Below are 17975 nucleotides of genomic sequence, written 5' to 3'. Positions count from 1 at the left end.
AAGAAGACATGCTGTCAACCTCTAGATCCCTCACATGCCTGCACTTTTCGGCTTGCTGCTGCTGCAATCCACGCGTTTTAGATCTGCATAACTCCACCTCTTTTAGCACAGTACCCTCAACCCCCGGCTGTTCCCACCCGCTTCAACACCGTTGGAAGGGAGGAGAACCAATTAAGGCGGGGGGGGGGTGGAACGAGCAGCTGTCTACCCTTAGCAGGAGGGTTGCTGATTAATTACCTCTCCTGCTGCTGCTGCTGCTGGCTGTCCAGCAGCAGACTGAAGGTGGCTGCTGCTGTGCGCAGGTATATAAAGGCTCAGAGCCTATTATGACACGCGCAGCCAGCGTTCCATTGCCACATTCCGTCTACTGCAGGCGGGATACCTGGATGGCTGAATGTCACTGAGAAGCTCACAGAGACCGCCATAAGCAACAGTTTAAAAGAATGCCACAGACTAATCAACCAAACTTTTTGGGCTGGTTTCTCTTTTATACTCTGCAGGCATTAAATGAAAGAAGTCAGTGTTCCAGCAGAGGGAGACAACGTTTCAGAAAAGGCATTGTAGCAAACCAAAAAAGAAATTTTAAGCGCAGCAGAGTAACCAGCTCACATACCTGTTAGCTCAGGTGAGTTTAAAAGGCTGCTGTTGATAACAAGGGCATTTGCTAAATAGATGGTGTGTGTGCAACAATATACTGAAAGGTCAATTATATTGTGCAGCTTATCTCACCACCTGTAGTTATTTAGGTGAAAGCTCCAAAATGCTTGCCTAATATGTCTGTTTATCCAAAAGGAAGTATAGAGGGAGAGCTAGATAGATAGCATTGCATTACATTACATTACATGGCAATGCAATGCACAGTTGCTGAAGTTGAACCAAAATGAGCTTGTCATCTGGCTTCTGCAACTTTTAACATGAAAAATCCAATGAGGAGAAGAAAAGCAAAGCCAAAGAGTCCATCCCAAAATCCGACAAACAAGCAAAATGAACAAAAAGCATTGAATTCAATTCTTTCTGATTTTAGAAACTGCATTAAAGAAGGGGTGCACCGGTCCTGGAGATACTGCAATACCAGGTCAATGCGTGGAGTGGACAGAGCAAGCTCTTTTTCCATCTCCCTGTTCTAAAAATCCATTTAATATATGGTCCCCAGATAGGGGACGTATCAGATATTAAACTGATAAGAACAGATACTACACTTGATCTTAGCCAAAAGGCCGAGAAGCGATAACCAGAATTGGTTCCGACTACGGTGCCACCCAAGGATTCTGAAAAGTCCATTTGTGGAGATGGCCACCTGGACTCCCGTTAAGAAGACATGCTGTCAACCTCTAGATCCCTCACATGCCTGCACTTTTCGGCTTGCTGCTGCTGCAATCCACGCGTTTTAGATCTGCATAACTCCACCTCTTTTAGCACAGTACCCTCAACCCCCGGCTGTTCCCACCCGCCTCAACACCGTTGGAAGGGAGGAGAACCAATTAAGGCGGGGGGGGGGGTGGAACGAGCAGCTGTCTACCCTTAGCAGGAGGGTTGCTGATTAATTACCTCTCCTGCTGCTGCTGCTGCTGGCTGTCCAGCAGCAGACTGAAGGTGGCTGCTGCTGTGCGCAGGTATATAAAGGCTCAGAGCCTATTATGACACGCGCAGCCAGCGTTCCATTGCCACATTCCGTCTACTGCAGGCGGGATACCTGGATGGCTGAATGTCACTGAGAAGCTCACAGAGACCGCCATAAGCAACAGTTTAAAAGAATGCCACAGACTAATCAACCAAACTTTTTGGGTTGGTTTCTCTTTTATAGTCTGCAGGCATTAAATGAAAGAAGTCAGTGTTCCAGCAGAGGGAGACAACGTTTCAGAAAAGGCATTGTAGCAAACCAAAAAAGAAATTTTAAGCGCAGCAGAGTAACCAGCTCACATACCTGTTAGCTCAGGTGAGTTTAAAAGGCTGCTGTTGATAACAAGGGCATTTGCTAAATAGATGGTGTGTGTGCAACAATATACTGAAAGGTCAATTATATTGTGCAGCTTATCTCACCACCTGTAGTTATTTAGGTGAAAGCTCCAAAATGCTTGCCTAATATGTCTGTTTATCCAAAAGGAAGTATAGAGGGAGAGCTAGATAGATAGCATTGCATTACATTACATTACATGGCAATGCAATGCACAGTTGCTGAAGTTGAACCAAAATGAGCTTGTCATCTGGCTTCTGCAACTTTTAACATGAAAAATCCAATGAGGAGAAGAAAAGCAAAGCCAAAGAGTCCATCCCAAAATCCGACAAACAAGCAAAATGAACAAAAAGCATTGAATTCAATTCTTTCTGATTTTAGAAACTGCATTAAAGAAGGGGTGCACCGGTCCTGGAGATACTGCAATACCAGGTCAATGCGTGGAGTGGACAGAGCAAGCTCTTTTTCCATCTCCCTGTTCTAAAAATCCATTTAATATATGGTCCCCAGATAGGGGACGTATCAGATATTAAACTGATAAGAACAGATACTACACTTGATCTTAGCCAAAAGGCCGAGAAGCGATAACCAGAATTGGTTTCCGACTACGGTGCCACCCAAGGATTCTGAAAAGTCCATTTGTGGAGATGGCCACCTGGACTCCCGTTAAGAAGACATGCTGTCAACCTCTAGATCCCTCACATGCCTGCACTTTTCGGCTTGCTGCTGCTGCAATCCACGCGTTTTAGATCTGCATAACTCCACCTCTTTTAGCACAGTACCCTCAACCCCCGGCTGTTCCCACCCGCCTCAACACCGTTGGAAGGGAGGAGAACCAATTAAGGCGGGGGGGGGGTGGAACGAGCAGCTGTCTACCCTTAGCAGGAGGGTTGCTGATTAATTACCTCTCCTGCTGCTGCTGCTGGCTGTCCAGCAGCAGACTGAAGGTGGCTGCTGCTGTGCGCAGGTATATAAAGGCTCAGAGCCTATTATGACACGCGCAGCCAGCGTTCCATTGCCACATTCCGTCTACTGCAGGCGGGATACCTGGATGGCTGAATGTCACTGAGAAGCTCACAGAGACCGCCATAAGCAACAGTTTAAAAGAATGCCACAGACTAATCAACCAAACTTTTTGGGTTGGTTTCTCTTTTATAGTCTGCAGGCATTAAATGAAAGAAGTCAGTGTTCCAGCAGAGGGAGACAACGTTTCAGAAAAGGCATTGTAGCAAACCAAAAAAGAAATTTTAAGCGCAGCAGAGTAACCAGCTCACATACCTGTTAGCTTAGGTGAGTTTAAAAGGCTGCTGTTGATAACAAGGGCATTTGCTAAATAGATGGTGTGTGTGCAACAATATACTGAAAGGTCAATTATATTGTGCAGCTTATCTCACCACCTGTAGTTATTTAGGTGAAAGCTCCAAAATGCTTGCCTAATATGTCTGTTTATCCAAAAGGAAGTATAGAGGGAGAGCTAGATAGATAGCATTGCATTACATTACATTACATGGCAATGCAATGCACAGTTGCTGAAGTTGAACCAAAATGAGCTTGTCATCTGGCTTCTGCAACTTTTAACATGAAAAATCCAATGAGGAGAAGAAAAGCAAAGCCAAAGAGTCCATCCCAAAATCCGACAAACAAGCAAAATGAACAAAAAGCATTGAATTCAATTCTTTCTGATTTTAGAAACTGCATTAAAGAAGGGGTGCACCGGTCCTGGAGATACTGCAATACCAGGTCAATGCGTGGAGTGGACAGAGCAAGCTCTTTTTCCATCTCCCTGTTCTAAAAATCCATTTAATATATGGTCCCCAGATAGGGGACGTATCAGATATTAAACTGATAAGAACAGATACTACACTTGATCTTAGCCAAAAGGCCGAGAAGCGATAACCAGAATTGGTTCCGACTACGGTGCCACCCAAGGATTCTGAAAAGTCCATTTGTGGAGATGGCCACCTGGACTCCCGTTAAGAAGACATGCTGTCAACCTCTAGATCCCTCACATGCCTGCACTTTTCGGCTTGCTGCTGCTGCAATCCACGCGTTTTAGATCTGCATAACTCCACCTCTTTTAGCACAGTACCCTCAACCCCCGGCTGTTCCCACCCGCCTCAACACCGTTGGAAGGGAGGAGAACCAATTAAGGCGGGGGGGGGGTGGAACGAGCAGCTGTCTACCCTTAGCAGGAGGGTTGCTGATTAATTACCTCTCCTGCTGCTGCTGCTGCTGGCTGTCCAGCAGCAGACTGAAGGTGGCTGCTGCTGTGCGCAGGTATATAAAGGCTCAGAGCCTATTATGACACGCGCAGCCAGCGTTCCATTGCCACATTCCGTCTACTGCAGGCGGGATACCTGGATGGCTGAATGTCACTGAGAAGCTCACAGAGACCGCCATAAGCAACAGTTTAAAAGAATGCCACAGACTAATCAACCAAACTTTTTGGGTTGGTTTCTCTTTTATAGTCTGCAGGCATTAAATGAAAGAAGTCAGTGTTCCAGCAGAGGGAGACAACGTTTCAGAAAAGGCATTGTAGCAAACCAAAAAAGAAATTTTAAGCGCAGCAGAGTAACCAGCTCACATACCTGTTAGCTCAGGTGAGTTTAAAAGGCTGCTGTTGATAACAAGGGCATTTGCTAAATAGATGGTGTGTGTGCAACAATATACTGAAAGGTCAATTATATTGTGCAGCTTATCTCACCACCTGTAGTTATTTAGGTGAAAGCTCCAAAATGCTTGCCTAATATGTCTGTTTATCCAAAAGGAAGTATAGAGGGAGAGCTAGATAGATAGCATTGCATTACATTACATTACATGGCAATGCAATGCACAGTTGCTGAAGTTGAACCAAAATGAGCTTGTCATCTGGCTTCTGCAACTTTTAACATGAAAAATCCAATGAGGAGAAGAAAAGCAAAGCCAAAGAGTCCATCCCAAAATCCGACAAACAAGCAAAATGAACAAAAAGCATTGAATTCAATTCTTTCTGATTTTAGAAACTGCATTAAAGAAGGGGTGCACCGGTCCTGGAGATACTGCAATACCAGGTCAATGCGTGGAGTGGACAGAGCAAGCTCTTTTTCCATCTCCCTGTTCTAAAAATCCATTTAATATATGGTCCCCAGATAGGGGACGTATCAGATATTAAACTGATAAGAACAGATACTACACTTGATCTTAGCCAAAAGGCCGAGAAGCGATAACCAGAATTGGTTCCGACTACGGTGCCACCCAAGGATTCTGAAAAGTCCATTTGTGGAGATGGCCACCTGGACTCCCGTTAAGAAGACATGCTGTCAACCTCTAGATCCCTCACATGCCTGCACTTTTCGGCTTGCTGCTGCTGCAATCCACGCGTTTTAGATCTGCATAACTCCACCTCTTTTAGCACAGTACCCTCAACCCCCGGCTGTTCCCACCCGCCTCAACACCGTTGGAAGGGAGGAGAACCAATTAAGGCGGGGGGGGGGGTGGAACGAGCAGCTGTCTACCCTTAGCAGGAGGGTTGCTGATTAATTACCTCTCCTGCTGCTGCTGCTGCTGGCTGTCCAGCAGCAGACTGAAGGTGGCTGCTGCTGTGCGCAGGTATATAAAGGCTCAGAGCCTATTATGACACGCGCAGCCAGCGTTCCATTGCCACATTCCGTCTACTGCAGGCGGGATACCTGGATGGCTGAATGTCACTGAGAAGCTCACAGAGACCGCCATAAGCAACAGTTTAAAAGAATGCCACAGACTAATCAACCAAACTTTTTGGGTTGGTTTCTCTTTTATAGTCTGCAGGCATTAAATGAAAGAAGTCAGTGTTCCAGCAGAGGGAGACAACGTTTCAGAAAAGGCATTGTAGCAAACCAAAAAAGAAATTTTAAGCGCAGCAGAGTAACCAGCTCACATACCTGTTAGCTCAGGTGAGTTTAAAAGGCTGCTGTTGATAACAAGGGCATTTGCTAAATAGATGGTGTGTGTGCAACAATATACTGAAAGGTCAATTATATTGCGCAGCTTATCTCACCACCTGTAGTTATTTAGGTGAAAGCTCCAAAATGCTTGCCTAATATGTCTGTTTATCCAAAAGGAAGTATAGAGGGAGAGCTAGATAGATAGCATTGCATTACATTACATTACATGGCAATGCAATGCACAGTTGCTGAAGTTGAACCAAAATGAGCTTGTCATCTGGCTTCTGCAACTTTTAACATGAAAAATCCAATGAGGAGAAGAAAAGCAAAGCCAAAGAGTCCATCCCAAAATCCGACAAACAAGCAAAATGAACAAAAAGCATTGAATTCAATTCTTTCTGATTTTAGAAACTGCATTAAAGAAGGGGTGCACCGGTCCTGGAGATACTGCAATACCAGGTCAATGCGTGGAGTGGACAGAGCAAGCTCTTTTTCCATCTCCCTGTTCTAAAAATCCATTTAATATATGGTCCCCAGATAGGGGACGTATCAGATATTAAACTGATAAGAACAGATACTACACTTGATCTTAGCCAAAAGGCCGAGAAGCGATAACCAGAATTGGTTTCTGACTACGGTGCCACCCAAGGATTCTGAAAAGTCCATTTGTGGAGATGGCCACCTGGACTCCCGTTAAGAAGACATGCTGTCAACCTCTAGATCCCTCACATGCCTGCACTTTTCGGCTTGCTGCTGCTGCAATCCACGCGTTTTAGATCTGCATAACTCCACCTCTTTTAGCACAGTACCCTCAACCCCCGGCTGTTCCCACCCGCCTCAACACCATTGGAAGGGAGGAGAACCAATTAAGGCGGGGGGGGGGTGGAACGAGCAGCTGTCTACCCTTAGCAGGAGGGTTGCTGATTAATTACCTCTCCTGCTGCTGCTGCTGCTGGCTGTCCAGCAGCAGACTGAAGGTGGCTGCTGCTGTGCGCAGGTATATAAAGGCTCAGAGCCTATTATGACACGCGCAGCCAGCGTTCCATTGCCACATTCCTTCTACTGCAGGCGGGATACCTGGATGGCTGAATGTCACTGAGAAGCTCACAGAGACCGCCATAAGCAACAGTTTAAAAGAATGCCACAGACTAATCAACCAAACTTTTTGGGTTGGTTTCTCTTTTATAGTCTGCAGGCATTAAATGAAAGAAGTCAGTGTTCCAGCAGAGGGAGACAACGTTTCAGAAAAGGCATTGTAGCAAACCAAAAAAGAAATTTTAAGCGCAGCAGAGTAACCAGCTCACATACCTGTTAGCTCAGGTGAGTTTAAAAGGCTGCTGTTGATAACAAGGGCATTTGCTAAATAGATGGTGTGTGTGCAACAATATACTGAAAGGTCAATTATATTGTGCAGCTTATCTCACCACCTGTAGTTATTTAGGTGAAAGCTCCAAAATGCTTGCCTAATATGTCTGTTTATCCAAAAGGAAGTATAGAGGGAGAGCTAGATAGATAGCATTGCATTACATTACATTACATGGCAATGCAATGCACAGTTGCTGAAGTTGAACCAAAATGAGCTTGTCATCTGGCTTCTGCAACTTTTAACATGAAAAATCCAATGAGGAGAAGAAAAGCAAAGCCAAAGAGTCCATCCCAAAATCCGACAAACAAGCAAAATGAACAAAAAGCATTGAATTCAATTCTTTCTGATTTTAGAAACTGCATTAAAGAAGGGGTGCACCGGTCCTGGAGATACTGCAATACCAGGTCAATGCGTGGAGTGGACAGAGCAAGCTCTTTTTCCATCTCCCTGTTCTAAAAATCCATTTAATATATGGTCCCCAGATAGGGGACGTATCAGATATTAAACTGATAAGAACAGATACTACACTTGATATTAGCCAAAAGGCCGAGAAGCGATAACCAGAATTGGTTTCCGACTACGGTGCCACCCAAGGATTCTGAAAAGTCCATTTGTGGAGATGGCCACCTGGACTCCCGTTAAGAAGACATGCTGTCAACCTCTAGATCCCTCACATGCCTGCACTTTTCGGCTTGCTGCTGCTGCAATCCACGCGTTTTAGATCTGCATAACTCCACCTCTTTTAGCACAGTACCCTCAACCCCCGGCTGTTCCCACCCGCCTCAACACCATTGGAAGGGAGGAGAACCAATTAAGGCGGGGGGGGGGTGGAACGAGCAGCTGTCTACCCTTAGCAGGAGGGTTGCTGATTAATTACCTCTCCTGCTGCTGCTGCTGCTGGCTGTCCAGCAGCAGACTGAAGGTGGCTGCTGCTGTGCGCAGGTATATAAAGGCTCAGAGCCTATTATGACACGCGCAGCCAGCGTTCCATTGCCACATTCCTTCTACTGCAGGCGGGATACCTGGATGGCTGAATGTCACTGAGAAGCTCACAGAGACCGCCATAAGCAACAGTTTAAAAGAATGCCACAGACTAATCAACCAAACTTTTTGGGTTGGTTTCTCTTTTATAGTCTGCAGGCATTAAATGAAAGAAGTCAGTGTTCCAGCAGAGGGAGACAACGTTTCAGAAAAGGCATTGTAGCAAACCAAAAAAGAAATTTTAAGCGCAGCAGAGTAACCAGCTCACATACCTGTTAGCTCAGGTGAGTTTAAAAGGCTGCTGTTGATAACAAGGGCATTTGCTAAATAGATGGTGTGTGTGCAACAATATACTGAAAGGTCAATTATATTGTGCAGCTTATCTCACCACCTGTAGTTATTTAGGTGAAAGCTCCAAAATGCTTGCCTAATATGTCTGTTTATCCAAAAGGAAGTATAGAGGGAGAGCTAGATAGATAGCATTGCATTACATTACATTACATGGCAATGCAATGCACAGTTGCTGAAGTTGAACCAAAATGAGCTTGTCATCTGGCTTCTGCAACTTTTAACATGAAAAATCCAATGAGGAGAAGAAAAGCAAAGCCAAAGAGTCCATCCCAAAATCCGACAAACAAGCAAAATGAACAAAAAGCATTGAATTCAATTCTTTCTGATTTTAGAAACTGCATTAAAGAAGGGGTGCACCGGTCCTGGAGATACTGCAATACCAGGTCAATGCTTGGAGTGGACAGAGCAAGCTCTTTTTCCATCTCCCTGTTCTAAAAATCCATTTAATATATGGTCCCCAGATAGGGGACGTATCAGATATTAAACTGATAAGAACAGATACTACACTTGATATTAGCCAAAAGGCCGAGAAGCGATAACCAGAATTGGTTTCCGACTACGGTGCCACCCAAGGATTCTGAAAAGTCCATTTGTGGAGATGGCCACCTGGACTCCCGTTAAGAAGACATGCTGTCAACCTCTAGATCCCTCACATGCCTGCACTTTTCGGCTTGCTGCTGCTGCAATCCACGCGTTTTAGATCTGCATAACTCCACCTCTTTTAGCACAGTACCCTCAACCCCCGGCTGTTCCCACCCGCCTCAACACCGTTGGAAGGGAGGAGAACCAATTAAGGCGGGGGGGGGGGTGGAACGAGCAGCTGTCTACCCTTAGCAGGAGGGTTGCTGATTAATTACCTCTCCTGCTGCTGCTGCTGCTGGCTGTCCAGCAGCAGACTGAAGGTGGCTGCTGCTGTGCGCAGGTATATAAAGGCTCAGAGCCTATTATGACACGCGCAGCCAGCGTTCCATTGCCACATTCCGTCTACTGCAGGCGGGATACCTGGATGGCTGAATGTCACTGAGAAGCTCACAGAGACCGCCATAAGCAACAGTTTAAAAGAATGCCACAGACTAATCAACCAAACTTTTTGGGTTGGTTTCTCTTTTATAGTCTGCAGGCATTAAATGAAAGAAGTCAGTGTTCCAGCAGAGGGAGACAACGTTTCAGAAAAGGCATTGTAGCAAACCAAAAAAGAAATTTTAAGCGCAGCAGAGTAACCAGCTCACATACCTGTTAGCTCAGGTGAGTTTAAAAGGCTGCTGTTGATAACAAGGGCATTTGCTAAATAGATGGTGTGTGTGCAACAATATACTGAAAGGTCAATTATATTGTGCAGCTTATCTCACCACCTGTAGTTATTTAGGTGAAAGCTCCAAAATGCTTGCCTAATATGTCTGTTTATCCAAAAGGAAGTATAGAGGGAGAGCTAGATAGATAGCATTGCATTACATTACATTACATGGCAATGCAATGCACAGTTGCTGAAGTTGAACCAAAATGAGCTTGTCATCTGGCTTCTGCAACTTTTAACATGAAAAATCCAATGAGGAGAAGAAAAGCAAAGCCAAAGAGTCCATCCCAAAATCCGACAAACAAGCAAAATGAACAAAAAGCATTGAATCCAATTCTTTCTGATTTTAGAAACTGCATTAAAGAAGGGGTGCACCGGTCCTGGAGATACTGCAATACCAGGTCAATGCGTGGAGTGGACAGAGCAAGCTCTTTTTCCATCTCCCTGTTCTAAAAATCCATTTAATATATGGTCCCCAGATAGGGGACGTATCAGATATTAAACTGATAAGAACAGATACTACACTTGATCTTAGCCAAAAGGCCGAGAAGCGATAACCAGAATTGGTTTCCGACTACGGTGCCACCCAAGGATTCTGAAAAGTCCATTTGTGGAGATGGCCACCTGGACTCCCGTTAAGAAGACATGCTGTCAACCTCTAGATCCCTCACATGCCTGCACTTTTCGGCTTGCTGCTGCTGCAATCCACGCGTTTTAGATCTGCATAACTCCACCTCTTTTAGCACAGTACCCTCAACCCCCGGCTGTTCCCACCCGCCTCAACACCGTTGGAAGGGAGGAGAACCAATTAAGGCGGGGGGGGGGTGGAACGAGCAGCTGTCTACCCTTAGCAGGAGGGTTGCTGATTAATTACCTCTCCTGCTGCTGCTGCTGCTGGCTGTCCAGCAGCAGACTGAAGGTGGCTGCTGCTGTGCGCATGTATATAAAGGCTCAGAGCCTATTATGACACGCGCAGCCAGCGTTCCATTGCCACATTCCGTCTACTGCAGGCGGGATACCTGGATGGCTGAATGTCACTGAGAAGCTCACAGAGACCGCCATAAGCAACAGTTTAAAAGAATGCCACAGACTAATCAACCAAACTTTTTGGGTTGGTTTCTCTTTTATAGTCTGCAGGCATTAAATGAAAGAAGTCAGTGTTCCAGCAGAGGGAGACAACGTTTCAGAAAAGGCATTGTAGCAAACCAAAAAAGAAATTTTAAGCGCAGCAGAGTAACCAGCTCACATACCTGTTAGCTCAGGTGAGTTTAAAAGGCTGCTGTTGATAACAAGGGCATTTGCTAAATAGATGGTGTGTGTGCAACAATATACTGAAAGGTCAATTATATTGTGCAGCTTATCTCACCACCTGTAGTTATTTAGGTGAAAGCTCCAAAATGCTTGCCTAATATGTCTGTTTATCCAAAAGGAAGTATAGAGGGAGAGCTAGATAGATAGCATTGCATTACATTACATTACATGGCAATGCAATGCACAGTTGCTGAAGTTGAACCAAAATGAGCTTGTCATCTGGCTTCTGCAACTTTTAACATGAAAAATCCAATGAGGAGAAGAAAAGCAAAGCCAAAGAGTCCATCCCAAAATCCGACAAACAAGCAAAATGAACAAAAAGCATTGAATTCAATTCTTTCTGATTTTAGAAACTGCATTAAAGAAGGGGTGCACCGGTCCTGGAGATACTGCAATACCAGGTCAATGCGTGGAGTGGACAGAGCAAGCTCTTTTTCCATCTCCCTGTTCTAAAAATCCATTTAATATATGGTCCCCAGATAGGGGACGTATCAGATATTAAACTGATAAGAACAGATACTACACTTGATCTTAGCCAAAAGGCCGAGAAGCGATAACCAGAATTGGTTTCCGACTACGGTGCCACCCAAGGATTCTGAAAAGTCCATTTGTGGAGATGGCCACCTGGACTCCCGTTAAGAAGACATGCTGTCAACCTCTAGATCCCTCACATGCCTGCACTTTTCGGCTTGCTGCTGCTGCAATCCACGCGTTTTAGATCTGCATAACTCCACCTCTTTTAGCACAGTACCCTCAACCCCCGGCTGTTCCCACCCGCCTCAACACCGTTGGAAGGGAGGAGAACCAATTAAGGCGGGGGGGGGGTGGAACGAGCAGCTGTCTACCCTTAGCAGGAGGGTTGCTGATTAATTACCTCTCCTGCTGCTGCTGCTGCTGGCTGTCCAGCAGCAGACTGAAGGTGGCTGCTGCTGTGCGCAGGTATATAAAGGCTCAGAGCCTATTATGACACGCGCAGCCAGCGTTCCATTGCCACATTCCGTCTACTGCAGGCGGGATACCTGGATGGCTGAATGTCACTGAGAAGCTCACAGAGACCGCCATAAGCAACAGTTTAAAAGAATGCCACAGACTAATCAACCAAACTTTTTGGGTTGGTTTCTCTTTTATAGTCTGCAGGCATTAAATGAAAGAAGTCAGTGTTCCAGCAGAGGGAGACAACGTTTCAGAAAAGGCATTGTAGCAAACCAAAAAAGAAATTTTAAGCGCAGCAGAGTAACCAGCTCACATACCTGTTAGCTCAGGTGAGTTTAAAAGGCTGCTGTTGATAACAAGGGCATTTGCTAAATAGATGGTGTGTGTGCAACAATATACTGAAAGGTCAATTATATTGTGCAGCTTATCTCACCACCTGTAGTTATTTAGGTGAAAGCTCCAAAATGCTTGCCTAATATGTCTGTTTATCCAAAAGGAAGTATAGAGGGAGAGCTAGATAGATAGCATTGCATTACATTACATTACATGGCAATGCAATGCACAGTTGCTGAAGTTGAACCAAAATGAGCTTGTCATCTGGCTTCTGCAACTTTTAACATGAAAAATCCAATGAGGAGAAGAAAAGCAAAGCCAAAGAGTCCATCCCAAAATCCGACAAACAAGCAAAATGAACAAAAAGCATTGAATTCAATTCTTTCTGATTTTAGAAACTGCATTAAAGAAGGGGTGCACCGGTCCTGGAGATACTGCAATACCAGGTCAATGCGTGGAGTGGACAGAGCAAGCTCTTTTTCCATCTCCCTGTTCTAAAAATCCATTTAATATATGGTCCCCAGATAGGGGACGTATCAGATATTAAACTGATAAGAACAGATACTACACTTGATCTTAGCCAAAAGGCCGAGAAGCGATAACCAGAATTGGTTTCCGACTACGGTGCCACCCAAGGATTCTGAAAAGTCCATTTGTGGAGATGGCCACCTGGACTCCCGTTAAGAAGACATGCTGTCAACCTCTAGATCCCTCACATGCCTGCACTTTTCGGCTTGCTGCTGCTGCAATCCACGCGTTTTAGATCTGCATAACTCCACCTCTTTTAGCACAGTACCCTCAACCCCCGGCTGTTCCCACCCGCCTCAACACCGTTGGAAGGGAGGAGAACCAATTAAGGCGGGGGGGGGGGTGGAACGAGCAGCTGTCTACCCTTAGCAGGAGGGTTGCTGATTAATTACCTCTCCTGCTGCTGCTGCTGGCTGTCCAGCAGCAGACTGAAGGTGGCTGCTGCTGTGCGCAGGTATATAAAGGCTCAGAGCCTATTATGACACGCGCAGCCAGCGTTCCATTGCCACATTCCGTCTACTGCAGGCGGGATACCTGGATGGCTGAATGTCACTGAGAAGCTCACAGAGACCGCCATAAGCAACAGTTTAAAAGAATGCCACAGACTAATCAACCAAACTTTTTGGGTTGGTTTCTCTTTTATAGTCTGCAGGCATTAAATGAAAGAAGTCAGTGTTCCAGCAGAGGGAGACAACGTTTCAGAAAAGGCATTGTAGCAAACCAAAAAAGAAATTTTAAGCGCAGCAGAGTAACCAGCTCACATACCTGTTAGCTTAGGTGAGTTTAAAAGGCTGCTGTTGATAACAAGGGCATTTGCTAAATAGATGGTGTGTGTGCAACAATATACTGAAAGGTCAATTATATTGTGCAGCTTATCTCACCACCTGTAGTTATTTAGGTGAAAGCTCCAAAATGCTTGCCTAATATGTCTGTTTATCCAAAAGGAAGTATAGAGGGAGAGCTAGATAGATAGCATTGCATTACATTACATTACATGGCAATGCAATGCACAGTTGCTGAAGTTGAACCAAAATGAGCTTGTCATCTGGCTTCTGCAACTTTTAACATGAAAAATCCAATGAGGAGAAGAAAAGCAAAGCCAAAGAGTCCATCCCAAAATCCGACAAACAAGCAAAATGAACAAAAAGCATTGAATTCAATTCTTTCTGATTTTAGAAACTGCATTAAAGAAGGGGTGCACCGGTCCTGGAGATACTGCAATACCAGGTCAATGCGTGGAGTGGACAGAGCAAGCTCTTTTTCCATCTCCCTGTTCTAAAAATCCATTTAATATATGGTCCCCAGATAGGGGACGTATCAGATATTAAACTGATAAGAACAGATACTACACTTGATCTTAGCCAAAAGGCCGAGAAGCGATAACCAGAATTGGTTCCGACTACGGTGCCACCCAAGGATTCTGAAAAGTCCATTTGTGGAGATGGCCACCTGGACTCCCGTTAAGAAGACATGCTGTCAACCTCTAGATCCCTCACATGCCTGCACTTTTCGGCTTGCTGCTGCTGCAATCCACGCGTTTTAGATCTGCATAACTCCACCTCTTTTAGCACAGTACCCTCAACCCCCGGCTGTTCCCACCCGCCTCAACACCGTTGGAAGGGAGGAGAACCAATTAAGGCGGGGGGGGGGTGGAACGAGCAGCTGTCTACCCTTAGCAGGAGGGTTGCTGATTAATTACCTCTCCTGCTGCTGCTGCTGCTGGCTGTCCAGCAGCAGACTGAAGGTGGCTGCTGCTGTGCGCAGGTATATAAAGGCTCAGAGCCTATTATGACATGCGCAGCCAGCGTTCCATTGCCACATTCCGTCTACTGCAGGCGGGATACCTGGATGGCTGAATGTCACTGAGAAGCTCACAGAGACCGCCATAAGCAACAGTTTAAAAGAATGCCACAGACTAATCAACCAAACTTTTTGGGTTGGTTTCTCTTTTATAGTCTGCAGGCATTAAATGAAAGAAGTCAGTGTTCCAGCAGAGGGAGACAACGTTTCAGAAAAGGCATTGTAGCAAACCAAAAAAGAAATTTTAAGCGCAGCAGAGTAACCAGCTCACATACCTGTTAGCTCAGGTGAGTTTAAAAGGCTGCTGTTGATAACAAGGGCATTTGCTAAATAGATGGTGTGTGTGCAACAATATACTGAAAGGTCAATTATATTGCGCAGCTTATCTCACCACCTGTAGTTATTTAGGTGAAAGCTCCAAAATGCTTGCCTAATATGTCTGTTTATCCAAAAGGAAGTATAGAGGGAGAGCTAGATAGATAGCATTGCATTACATTACATTACATGGCAATGCAATGCACAGTTGCTGAAGTTGAACCAAAATGAGCTTGTCATCTGGCTTCTGCAACTTTTAACATGAAAAATCCAATGAGGAGAAGAAAAGCAAAGCCAAAGAGTCCATCCCAAAATCCGACAAACAAGCAAAATGAACAAAAAGCATTGAATTCAATTCTTTCTGATTTTAGAAACTGCATTAAAGAAGGGGTGCACCGGTCCTGGAGATACTGCAATACCAGGTCAATGCGTGGAGTGGACAGAGCAAGCTCTTTTTCCATCTCCCTGTTCTAAAAATCCATTTAATATATGGTCCCCAGATAGGGGACGTATCAGATATTAAACTGATAAGAACAGATACTACACTTGATCTTAGCCAAAAGGCCGAGAAGCGATAACCAGAATTGGTTTCTGACTACGGTGCCACCCAAGGATTCTGAAAAGTCCATTTGTGGAGATGGCCACCTGGACTCCCGTTAAGAAGACATGCTGTCAACCTCTAGATCCCTCACATGCCTGCACTTTTCGGCTTGCTGCTGCTGCAATCCACGCGTTTTAGATCTGCATAACTCCACCTCTTTTAGCACAGTACCCTCAACCCCCGGCTGTTCCCACCCGCCTCAACACCATTGGAAGGGAGGAGAACCAATTAAGGCGGGGGGGGGGTGGAACGAGCAGCTGTCTACCCTTAGCAGGAGGGTTGCTGATTAATTACCTCTCCTGCTGCTGCTGCTGCTGGCTGTCCAGCAGCAGACTGAAGGTGGCTGCTGCTGTGCGCAGGTATATAAAGGCTCAGAGCCTATTATGACACGCGCAGCCAGCGTTCCATTGCCACATTCCTTCTACTGCAGGCGGGATACCTGGATGGCTGAATGTCACTGAGAAGCTCACAGAGACCGCCATAAGCAACAGTTTAAAAGAATGCCACAGACTAATCAACCAAACTTTTTGGGTTGGTTTCTCTTTTATAGTCTGCAGGCATTAAATGAAAGAAGTCAGTGTTCCAGCAGAGGGAGACAACGTTTCAGAAAAGGCATTGTAGCAAACCAAAAAAGAAATTTTAAGCGCAGCAGAGTAACCAGCTCACATACCTGTTAGCTCAGGTGAGTTTAAAAGGCTGCTGTTGATAACAAGGGCATTTGCTAAATAGATGGTGTGTGTGCAACAATATACTGAAAGGTCAATTATATTGTGCAGCTTATCTCACCACCTGTAGTTATTTAGGTGAAAGCTCCAAAATGCTTGCCTAATATGTCTGTTTATCCAAAAGGAAGTATAGAGGGAGAGCTAGATAGATAGCATTGCATTACATTACATTACATGGCAATGCAATGCACAGTTGCTGAAGTTGAACCAAAATGAGCTTGTCATCTGGCTTCTGCAACTTTTAACATGAAAAATCCAATGAGGAGAAGAAAAGCAAAGCCAAAGAGTCCATCCCAAAATCCGACAAACAAGCAAAATGAACAAAAAGCATTGAATTCAATTCTTTCTGATTTTAGAAACTGCATTAAAGAAGGGGTGCACCGGTCCTGGAGATACTGCAATACCAGGTCAATGCGTGGAGTGGACAGAGCAAGCTCTTTTTCCATCTCCCTGTTCTAAAAATCCATTTAATATATGGTCCCCAGATAGGGGACGTATCAGATATTAAACTGATAAGAACAGATACTACACTTGATATTAGCCAAAAGGCCGAGAAGCGATAACCAGAATTGGTTTCCGACTACGGTGCCACCCAAGGATTCTGAAAAGTCCATTTGTGGAGATGGCCACCTGGACTCCCGTTAAGAAGACATGCTGTCAACCTCTAGATCCCTCACATGCCTGCACTTTTCGGCTTGCTGCTGCTGCAATCCACGCGTTTTAGATCTGCATAACTCCACCTCTTTTAGCACAGTACCCTCAACCCCCGGCTGTTCCCACCCGCCTCAACACCGTTGGAAGGGAGGAGAACCAATTAAGGCGGGGGGGGGGGTGGAACGAGCAGCTGTCTACCCTTAGCAGGAGGGTTGCTGATTAATTACCTCTCCTGCTGCTGCTGCTGCTGGCTGTCCAGCAGCAGACTGAAGGTGGCTGCTGCTGTGCGCAGGTATATAAAGGCTCAGAGCCTATTATGACACGCGCAGCCAGCGTTCCATTGCCACATTCCGTCTACTGCAGGCGGGATACCTGGATGGCTGAATGTCACTGAGAAGCTCACAGAGACCGCCATAAGCAACAGTTTAAAAGAATGCCACAGACTAATCAACCAAACTTTTTGGGTTGGTTTCTCTTTTATAGTCTGCAGGCATTAAATGAAAGAAGTCAGTGTTCCAGCAGAGGGAGACAACGTTTCAGAAAAGGCATTGTAGCAAACCAAAAAAGAAATTTTAAGCGCAGCAGAGTAACCAGCTCACATACCTGTTAGCTCAGGTGAGTTTAAAAGGCTGCTGTTGATAACAAGGGCATTTGCTAAATAGATGGTGTGTGTGCAACAATATACTGAAAGGTCAATTATATTGTGCAGCTTATCTCACCACCTGTAGTTATTTAGGTGAAAGCTCCAAAATGCTTGCCTAATATGTCTGTTTATCCAAAAGGAAGTATAGAGGGAGAGCTAGATAGATAGCATTGCATTACATTACATTACATGGCAATGCAATGCACAGTTGCTGAAGTTGAACCAAAATGAGCTTGTCATCTGGCTTCTGCAACTTTTAACATGAAAAATCCAATGAGGAGAAG

At 45.2% G+C, this 17975-nt stretch overlaps 13 non-coding genes across 13 annotated transcripts; all 13 read right to left on the bottom strand.

The window, feature by feature from the left end:
- Window positions 1-1038: 1038 nt before the first annotated feature.
- Window positions 1039-1229, bottom strand: LOC141245361 (U2 spliceosomal RNA). Its single transcript, XR_012309190.1, has one exon. It is a non-coding gene; the product is annotated as a U2 spliceosomal RNA (small nuclear RNA).
- Window positions 1230-2349: 1120 nt separating this feature from the next.
- On the bottom strand, window positions 2350-2540 carry LOC141245360 (U2 spliceosomal RNA). The gene has a single exon (XR_012309189.1). It is a non-coding gene; the product is annotated as a U2 spliceosomal RNA (small nuclear RNA).
- A 1117-nt stretch (window positions 2541-3657) lies between these two features.
- LOC141245359 (U2 spliceosomal RNA) lies at window positions 3658-3848 on the bottom strand. The gene has a single exon (XR_012309188.1). It is a non-coding gene; the product is annotated as a U2 spliceosomal RNA (small nuclear RNA).
- Window positions 3849-4967: 1119 nt separating this feature from the next.
- LOC141245358 (U2 spliceosomal RNA) lies at window positions 4968-5158 on the bottom strand. The gene has a single exon (XR_012309187.1). It is a non-coding gene; the product is annotated as a U2 spliceosomal RNA (small nuclear RNA).
- A 1120-nt stretch (window positions 5159-6278) lies between these two features.
- LOC141245357 (U2 spliceosomal RNA) lies at window positions 6279-6469 on the bottom strand. Its single transcript, XR_012309186.1, has one exon. It is a non-coding gene; the product is annotated as a U2 spliceosomal RNA (small nuclear RNA).
- A 1120-nt stretch (window positions 6470-7589) lies between these two features.
- On the bottom strand, window positions 7590-7780 carry LOC141245342 (U2 spliceosomal RNA). The gene has a single exon (XR_012309172.1). It is a non-coding gene; the product is annotated as a U2 spliceosomal RNA (small nuclear RNA).
- A 1120-nt stretch (window positions 7781-8900) lies between these two features.
- Window positions 8901-9091, bottom strand: LOC141245346 (U2 spliceosomal RNA). Its single transcript, XR_012309176.1, has one exon. It is a non-coding gene; the product is annotated as a U2 spliceosomal RNA (small nuclear RNA).
- A 1121-nt stretch (window positions 9092-10212) lies between these two features.
- LOC141245356 (U2 spliceosomal RNA) lies at window positions 10213-10403 on the bottom strand. The gene has a single exon (XR_012309185.1). It is a non-coding gene; the product is annotated as a U2 spliceosomal RNA (small nuclear RNA).
- Window positions 10404-11523: 1120 nt separating this feature from the next.
- Window positions 11524-11714, bottom strand: LOC141245355 (U2 spliceosomal RNA). The gene has a single exon (XR_012309184.1). It is a non-coding gene; the product is annotated as a U2 spliceosomal RNA (small nuclear RNA).
- Window positions 11715-12834: 1120 nt separating this feature from the next.
- Window positions 12835-13025, bottom strand: LOC141245354 (U2 spliceosomal RNA). The gene has a single exon (XR_012309183.1). It is a non-coding gene; the product is annotated as a U2 spliceosomal RNA (small nuclear RNA).
- Window positions 13026-14143: 1118 nt separating this feature from the next.
- LOC141245353 (U2 spliceosomal RNA) lies at window positions 14144-14334 on the bottom strand. Its single transcript, XR_012309182.1, has one exon. It is a non-coding gene; the product is annotated as a U2 spliceosomal RNA (small nuclear RNA).
- Window positions 14335-15453: 1119 nt separating this feature from the next.
- LOC141245352 (U2 spliceosomal RNA) lies at window positions 15454-15644 on the bottom strand. The gene has a single exon (XR_012309181.1). It is a non-coding gene; the product is annotated as a U2 spliceosomal RNA (small nuclear RNA).
- A 1120-nt stretch (window positions 15645-16764) lies between these two features.
- On the bottom strand, window positions 16765-16955 carry LOC141245341 (U2 spliceosomal RNA). Its single transcript, XR_012309171.1, has one exon. It is a non-coding gene; the product is annotated as a U2 spliceosomal RNA (small nuclear RNA).
- Window positions 16956-17975: the final 1020 nt, after the last annotated feature.

The sequence above is a fragment of the Phyllobates terribilis genome, unplaced genomic scaffold (assembly GCF_046119375.1).
Source record: "Phyllobates terribilis strain yellow unplaced genomic scaffold, ASM4611937v1 Scaffold_1828__1_contigs__length_205237, whole genome shotgun sequence".
In the NCBI taxonomy this organism is placed as follows: Eukaryota; Metazoa; Chordata; class Amphibia; order Anura; family Dendrobatidae; genus Phyllobates; species Phyllobates terribilis.
This window is presented reverse-complemented; position numbering and strand designations above follow the sequence as displayed.